The sequence below is a fragment of the Telopea speciosissima genome, chromosome 4, assembly GCF_018873765.1.
Source record: "Telopea speciosissima isolate NSW1024214 ecotype Mountain lineage chromosome 4, Tspe_v1, whole genome shotgun sequence".
NCBI classification, from domain to species: Eukaryota; Viridiplantae; Streptophyta; class Magnoliopsida; order Proteales; family Proteaceae; genus Telopea; species Telopea speciosissima.
The window spans coordinates 61,414,871-61,422,618 of record NC_057919.1 but is presented as its reverse complement, the minus strand read 5'-3'; positions in this window follow the sequence as shown (position 1 = coordinate 61,422,618).

The window sequence follows — 7,748 nt, the reverse complement described above, 5'->3', positions numbered from 1 at the left end:
CAGATCATTCAATTCGGATCAGAATTGATTATAATCGATCCTGAATATGGATATTCTGAAGTGGCCAATTATAGGATTTCTGAGATCAAATCATTGGCTTTCAAATCTAAAGTGCTGACTCTAGGATTTTTTGGATCAGAATCAGCCTGAGCCGATTTAAATCCGAATTGGATCGAAATTAGCGCTAACCGGTTCAATCTCGATTTCAAGTTTAAAATCCTTGATCCATCTGGGGACAAACCCGTAAAAGTCTCTGCCTTCATAAAGAAGTGAGAATAAAAAAATAATTCATTTTGATTTAAATGAAAGTCAAATAAGGCCCACACTTCATTATTGTGGATAATAATTTTTGCCCGTGTTTTGCAAGCAATGGTTTTGGAATAACCAAAAAATTAAATTGGTCCATTAGTGGATATTCTTTTCTTATTTATCAACAACCGGGGGGGGGGGGGGATCAGTGGTGCCCGTGTCATGATGGTTCGTAATCTTGAGATCAGATCGGTCGATTTGCTTAGATGGAATCGGTATCAGCCAAGATCGATCCCAAATATTGACCGATCCGACATCAATCCACTGGTACGATCCAACGGTAAAAAAAGAAACACATTTATTTTTATTAAATAGTAGAAGCAATTTTGCTCGATCCGGACCGATTCAGGGTTGAGACTGATCCCGATCCAATTTCCAATACCTTAAACCATAGCCCGTGTAATAAGGGTGGGTGGTAGTGGAACGTGCATTCTGTGAGCTTGTTCATGCGTTCTTTTTATTATAACCTTAGATCTGACATTAAACTAATCCAAATCATCAATTGCATTTTCACGTAGTCACCGGCTGGTACGATTATCCAAAACAGGAAAAAAATGTAAAGAGGCGGTTAGGGCTTTGGCTGCAACTCATCCTGTTTGGGAGCCGATGCTCGACGAAGATGCAGAGGGGAGGCAGGGAGGCGGGATGTAAAAGCTGGGGGACGAGAGAGAGAGAGAGAGAGGATGCAAGGTTGAGCGTGAACGTAGAGGTGGGGCAGGTGGTAAATCAATTCAGGGGAAATAAATTGAAGGAGAAATATTTCTTGATTTTTTATTTTTTATTTTTGAAAAAAATCCATAAATTTTCTTTATTGCCATTATTGCTCTTGCAATAACACCAGGGGTTTCATATTCAATGTATTTCCAGTTATAACGAATCAAAGGCTGCTCATCTGAAAAGTCATCATGCATTTAATGCAAACGTTACCAACAATTCCATATTCGCTCGCACATTTGGGTTTTCCATTTTCAGTCTACGTCATGGGACATTGAGGGTTACCAACATATAGGTTGAACAGGCCAATTATGAGTAGTAGTTTTATTTTCCTTATGGTCTCTAATTTCATCAATTTTAGAGGTTTCTAATACTGACCCAGGGACTAGGTGAGAACTTGTGAGGATTGGAGATGGCTTTTGTGAGTGTGTTTTTTACGGTTTCAGTTTTGTTAGGAGATGATAAGACATTGTAGATCAAGAAAATCTGGGTTTCTGTTTGTTTCCTCCATCTGACTTTGTCTGAAGGAGATTAGAGATGGATTTCTCCGTTTTTCGATTTTGGTGATGGATTTACCATTGGACTTATAATTGATTTTTGGTACAGAAGGATGGGAGGGAGATACAGAGAAGTGGAGCCAGGACGCAAGGGGAGGAGAGAGAGATAATGGGGAGAGGGATGTAGAGGCTGGGAGGGGGAGAGAGAGGGCAGAAGTGATGGAGGGGAAGGAAAGGGTGCAGCGGGGATGTTAAGGCGAGGAAGGGGAGAGAAATCACCATCCTAGTCTGTTTCAAGTAAAGTAAGACTAAAGCAATTCAACAGCAGATGGTCAATAGGGTTAAATCTACGGTTATAACTATAAGAACGCTCTCTCAACTTATTTTTAAGGACGTACCACGACATTTAAGCCTTATTTTTTTATTTGTAATCCCATGTAATTGATAATTTGATAAATGAAAAATGGGCTGATGTTCTTGTACCGCAGCACAACCTGCATAGACACATGGGCTTGCCATTCAAGGGGCAGGGTGGTCATTTCGCCCACCCCATGTGTCTGGGCACAACCTGCGCCCCCGACACAGAGAACATTTGGCCATGAAAAATATACATGAGTGGTTCACTATTCTGAATTTTACTATCTTCCCATTTTTGTATCAAACCATTGGTTATAAAAACTAGGTTTTCTAACTGAAACCGTCCTCTTCAAAATTGGAAAATTATCCTCTCAGGTTCACTGCCTGGTACAGTTCCCTAGTGCCTGTAATAAGGAATTTTTATCACCTCCAATTCGCTGCCCGCTCCAATTCCCTCCAATCCCTCACATAGGAGCAGAAATGACCACCCTACCCCACCTTGGGCAGTGTGTTCAGGCAGTGGGTAAGGTGGTCATTTTCGCTCCTATGTGAGGGATTGGAGGGAATTGGAGCGGGCAGGAATTGGAGGTGATAACAATTCCTGTAATAAGAGGGGTGGACTCCACCCGAGCAGTGTGTTCGGGCATGGGGTAAGGTGGTCATTTCCGTCCCCTATGAGAGGAACTGGACGAATTGTACCGGGCAAGGAAACCTAAGAGGATAAAGATGATGACCTAATACTCTCTCATAAGGTGTTGGATTTATCTGTGCATCAAACCCAAATTTAATAGTTTAAAGGAATAAATGGATTTACATTGATTTAACTACATGTTTGATTATCTTAAGGTTATACCTTAAATTGTTCGTAACTAATGATAAAGTTGGACACTCTATTTAGATGGTTGTTGCGCGCATTTGCCCATGAGAATGAAGATAACAAACACAAATGTGATTGTACATAATTATGTACATTGAACTGAATCGCATGGAAATCTTAAAACAATTACTGTCAATTGTTAATAAGATTCTTGTTAATGATTTTCGATTTGTCCTTATAACTAAGTGGACCTTACCCCTTTTTTTTTCTTCTTTTTTTTTTTTTTTTTTTTTTTTTGGGGGGGGGGGGGGGGTGGAAGAAAGGACCTTACCGTTACATTAGTGTGACATACTTATAAGGGTTTTTGTTAAATGCCCTCCTTCAAAATGCCTACTTGTCTAAATGCACCCTTATAACTTTACAATTTACACGTGCCCCTTATTTTTAAAATATTATAATATTTTAATCCAATCTGTTAGTCTGGGACGTTAGATGTTAGTTTCAAAGAATCTAATGACCAAAATACCCTTGTAACAAAAATCCACCAAAATTAAAAAATAAAGTGACCAAATTACCCTCATCTTCCTTTCAAGTGCTTGATCCATCAGTCGCCCCTTTGACAACAGAAGCCACAACCTCCACACTAACAGGAATTTGATCTTTGCTGTCTCTTTCTCGAATTGTAACAGATGATGTTGAATGCAGTGATAGAAACCACTAGATTTACATTTTTACTCTCTTCCCCCCTAATAATTCAAAACTGGTGCACTTCATTGGCCAATTTTCAAGCACATCTCAATGGAGTCAAGCATGTTAATAAATCTCAGCAAAAGTACAAAACCTAGCAAGTGGTAGTCTCCATCTTAAATCCAGTTAAAAAAATACAAGATCCACATGCTTTTCTAGTTGTATACCTGTAATGTCAATCCAATGTGAGATCCCTGCCGCAGTCAATGATTTGGAGATCTGTTTGGCAACTTCATCATATTGTTGGTCATGTATAAGTGGGAAAACAGAGCACTTGAAGGGAGCAACAAGAAGAGGAAAGCAAGAGTTAGAATAAATTCATTGATTTTAGGGTTCATTTTCCTCATATGGTTTAGGGTTTGATTTTCAGTTTTAAACCCTAAATGATTCGGGAAAGATGAGGGCAATTTGGTCACTTTACTCTTTAATTTTGATGGATTTTTGTCACAAGTGCATTTTGGTCATTAGATTCCCTGAAACTAGCGTCAAACGTCCGACACTAATGGACTGGACTAAAGTGTTATAATTAGGGATGTAAATGAATAGCCGTATCTGTGTCCGTATCCATTTAGCACTATCCGAATCTGTCCGAAAACTAAACGGATACGGATACGGAATAGGCTATAGCTATATGAAAAGCTATATTTACATGTAAACGGATAAAATATCCAATCCGTATCCGTGTTCATATCTGTTGAGCACTATCCGAATCCGTCCGAAAGCTAATCGGATGCGGATGCGGATATAGCACTATTTAAGCCGAATCCGATCCGTTTACATCCCTAGTTATAATGTTTTGAAAGTAGGGAGGCACGTGTAAATTGTAAAGTTGTAAGAGTGCATTTGGACAAATGGGCATTTTGAGGGGGGCATTTGACAAAAACCCTATTTATAATGTATGTTTGTGAATAAAAGAGATATCCGATTATAATTGGACAAAAATTTCAAGCTTGGTGTCATATTTTGTAAATAATTTTCGCAATCATTTAAAGGATTTTTTAAGTGATTTTACATCCAATCAATGATCAAGATTCTATGTATAATTTGTTTCAATGGATAATAATTATTTACATGCCGGCCTATAAGTCTGTTATGTGATATTATTGAGTTGCGAGACTAAATCGCAAGGAAACTATTACTATGACGACTTAAATAAATAGGACAATTGATCTCTACTTGATCACATGGTATCTACACAAGCATTTGGGCCAATTGGTGACCACGCTTGGGCATCTAACTAGGGGGCAGAGGCGTCATCTCATGTTGCCTAGTGGGTGGGCTTAGAAAACACCACCAAGTAGAGATCTTTTTTTCTAAATCAGTTGTCCTTATTTGCGAGTATCTTTATTTCTTAAATAAAGTTAATCGCGTAGGATCACACCAATTGGCAAGTTGAGTGGTACAAAGTTTCTTCTCTCTCATCTTTTGTGAGTTAGGGTTTTGAACCTTATGCGCAATTGTTGTTGGAGGGATAATTGATTACTCTATGCTCGTTAGCTTGATCAAGTGTTGATTTTCTTCGGAGGTATTGTGCTTGTGGTACAACTGGTAATCATAGGTCCCTCGTGTATTAGTTTGAATCCCCTAATTGTAAAAAGTAAGATTCATGTATTAAAATATTTAACTTGACACCCCTATTACCATCATAAGGATCAAACCATTGTGGTGGAAGGCAGAGGGGCGTTCACTTACGAGTTTGTTCCCAAATCTCACCATCACTCGAGAAACCAGAGGCAACGGTGGTGGTTGAAATTGGTCTCTGTTTCATTGTCACTAAGGGTGCCAATGTGTACCGAGAACGGAATATAGAAACCGTTTTTGTACTGAATTCTTGATATCGAATTGTATCGAATAAATTTGGTATGGTATCGGTATGGGCCATAATTGAAAATACGGCATACTGAATAATATTGAACCGATACCGTACTATTTGTTATGGTATCGGTATGGGATACAGGTATCGAGTCAGTATTCAATACAATATCACTATGGGCCAGAATTGAAAATACACCATACTAAATAATACCGAACTGATTCAGTATAGTATCGGTATGGGATACCGGTACCGACTCGATGTTTAGTATGGTACCGATATGGGGCATATGTGAAGTGTACCGAACCGAAATCATATTGGTATCCCGACATCCTTAATTGTCACTCATCAGTAACATATATTAAGGGAGAGGGTTTGTTAGATGAACAGTGTGTAGTTTCATGCTTTGGAAGAAGGACATTATAAAAAAACATTAAAAATAGGGAGCACATATGAGACATTTTATAGGGGGTTTACTACAGTAATCTGAATCTTATGAGAGGTGTCAACATGCAATTTTGAAATTAAATTGGTTTAAATATGGAGCACATATGAGCATTTTACAGGGGGTTTGCAACAACAATCTGAATCTTTTACCCATATATTATGTATCAAGCAACAACGTATCAAAATTTGATGTGTCGCATGGTCTCTACACAAGCATTTAGGCCAGTGGGGGAGCATGCATGGGTATCTACCCATGGTCTCTATATACGTTTGGATAAATATTTTGCCTCTAAGGAAGACATTTTGTTAAAGTATCTATCCTGGGTATATGTTGCTTAAGTAGCTATTCTCAGAAATTGAATTACTAGATGGATTTCTTATTCTTGAAATATTTCAAAATGGTACAACCAAAACAATTTTAATTTCTTGATTAAAAATCTATTTATTGACTATTTCATGAAATTAATCCGAAATTAAAATCGAAATCATACCAGATCGGCCCTTAGATTCTAAATGTTATTTTTTCCTATTCCAATGGTGAGTCTTCCCTAGGTCTTTCCTATTGTAAGTAGGATTTAGTTTCGTATTTAGTCTTTAGTAATAGATAAATGTAAGAGTAAATTACATGCATCCTCCTAGTGTTTGAAACAATAACAGAACACCCCCCTTAGTTTAACATTTTACGTATAAATTGCTGATGGTTCACTGCGTTAGTGAGCTATTAGTTTTTAAAATGAAAAGACCATTTTACCCTTATTATATCTTAAACGAAAATGATAAAATCTAAAGGATTAATCTTATTCTATTTTCATTTTTACCCTTAATGATTTTATCACTCAGATTTTCTAATGGATGGTTTTTTTGTACTTTCACCTCTCTCCATCTCCTCTTCCTCACCTTCTCCCCTTCTTCTCCCTCTCCGGCTCCGGCTCCGGCTCCCTCCCTCTCCTTACCGCCTCTAGCTCTCCCTCTCCCACTCCCCTTCCTCACTGACTGTGGCTCCAGCTTCCTTTTCCCTCTCCTTTTCCCTCTCCTTTCCCTCTCCTCCCAACTCTATTCTATTGTCCTCACCCTGCTATTGAAACCCTAATCCATCGAAAGCTCTTGTAAACACAGATTCAGGCACAGTTCTCTTCTTTAGCTTTCTTGCCTCCCCTTTCTCTCTCCCTCAGTCTACTCTGTTCTTCTTGTCCGAGTATCGATGTGAGAAATACATACCCAAAAAACAGAGTACCGTATGGCATGAAGAGAAGTCTAATTAGATGATCTTAGATGCAGCAATGAACCCCAAATAAAGATCGAGTGTAGTATCCATGAGGGTTAACAAAAAACCCTAAACATTACGTGGATTTGATGGATTTATGTAGAATAAAATCAGATCTTAAATAGAGCCAAATCCGATTTTATTTCAGCGTGCTCATGTTGCTCAATGTTCTCTCTCAAGTCTTAAGTTCAACGAATCTGATAACTTGCACAAATTTCCAAATCGCTTTTTTTATTTTCCCACTTGTATGGGATTTACATGTGTGGTAACCATTACAGAGTGAATCCAAGCAAATTAAAGTGTACAAATGTTGATATATGTAGACCTCCACCTGCTCCTTCGTCATTTCCTTCTCTTTATCAGTGATGAATGAGAGGTGACTCTCATGAAAAGGGGCTTCTTTGGATGTCCCGAGACCGATTTGGATTTTCTCCTTATCTACTTGGAATTAAAAAAAATGGGTTCCACTAAACCTTCCTTCTTTTTGGAGGCAAAATATGCCCTATTTCAGGTGGAAGAAGATGCTGCAACTGCAAGATTATGTCATATTGCCTTTTGGCTCACCAATTCATAGGAATTAAAAGATGTAATTACCCAAAGACCAGTGTCCGAAATCCATGAAAGCTACATGACATGCTCCAACAGTGTCCCTCAACAGAGGAGTTCCGCCGGAAAGAGATGATCTTCACTTTCGTTGGAGAAGAAAGCGATGAGATGGAGGAAGATGAGGATGAAAAGATGGAAGGTTGAAGAGATGGGTTTGGGTTTTGAAAGATAAGGGTA